Source organism: Primulina tabacum, chromosome 1 (assembly GCF_025594145.1).
Source record: "Primulina tabacum isolate GXHZ01 chromosome 1, ASM2559414v2, whole genome shotgun sequence".
Taxonomy (NCBI): domain Eukaryota; kingdom Viridiplantae; phylum Streptophyta; class Magnoliopsida; order Lamiales; family Gesneriaceae; genus Primulina; species Primulina tabacum.
In genome coordinates this window covers 20,956,978-20,957,895 of record NC_134550.1, presented here as the reverse complement: position 1 = coordinate 20,957,895, position 918 = coordinate 20,956,978, and the positions used below count along the sequence as shown (strand labels likewise).

The 918-nt window shown below is 28.6% G+C and overlaps 1 non-coding gene across 1 annotated transcript; it reads right to left on the bottom strand.

Moving 5' to 3' along the window:
• Positions 1-111, bottom strand: LOC142521486 (small nucleolar RNA R71). Its single transcript, XR_012814207.1, has one exon. It is a non-coding gene; the product is annotated as a small nucleolar RNA R71 (small nucleolar RNA).
• Between the last annotated feature and the right edge of the window lie 807 nt (positions 112-918).

The following is a 918-nucleotide window of genomic DNA, read 5'->3' as shown; positions in this document are numbered from 1 at the left end:
AAACTCTTTTAAAAGACAAATTACAACTTTTTCTCAAAAACAAGGAGAAACGTTTTATCAATGTTGGGATAGATATAAAGAATTACTTAATACATGCTCACATCATGGTTTTGAAACATGGAGAATAGTTTCTCACTTTTATGAAGGTCTAATACCTAAAGATAAGCAAATTATAGAATTCACGTGTAATGGAACTTTTGAAGATAAAAACCCAAATGAAGTTATGGAATATTTGGATTCATTAGCAGAAAATGCTCAAAATTGGGATAATATAGGCACAATAGAACCACCAACAACTAAAAACAATAATTCAACAAATGTGGGTGGCATCTATAATCTTAAAGATGATATAGATATTCAAGCTAAACTTGCATCTTTAGCAAGAAAAATTGAGTCATTAGAAATGAAAAAGAGTGGTCAATTAAAAAGTATTCAAGAAATTGTTTGTCATATATGTGATACACATGATCATGCTACAAAAGATTGTCCAACATTACCTTCATTTAAAGAATGTATCCATGAACAAGCAAATTATGTTAACAATTATAAAAAACCAATACTACATCCTTTTTCACCATCATATAATCCTGGATGAAAAAATCATCCTAATTTTAATTGGAGGAATGATAATAATGCACAACCGTCACAACAATATTTTCAAAATAACCAAAATCATCAAGGTTATATTCCTTATGCTACACCTCCAAGAAAAACTTTGAAGATGTAATTCATGCATTTATCCAAACGCAAGAGTCTATCCATATTCAAAACAGTCAATCTATGAGTGATTTGAAAGAAACTCCTGCAAAATTTGCATCTACACTTAATATTCATGAAAAAGGAAAATTTCCATCTCAACCTCAACCTAATCCTAAAAATCAAAATCAAGAATTAAAAAATGAAAAAATTGATCAAATA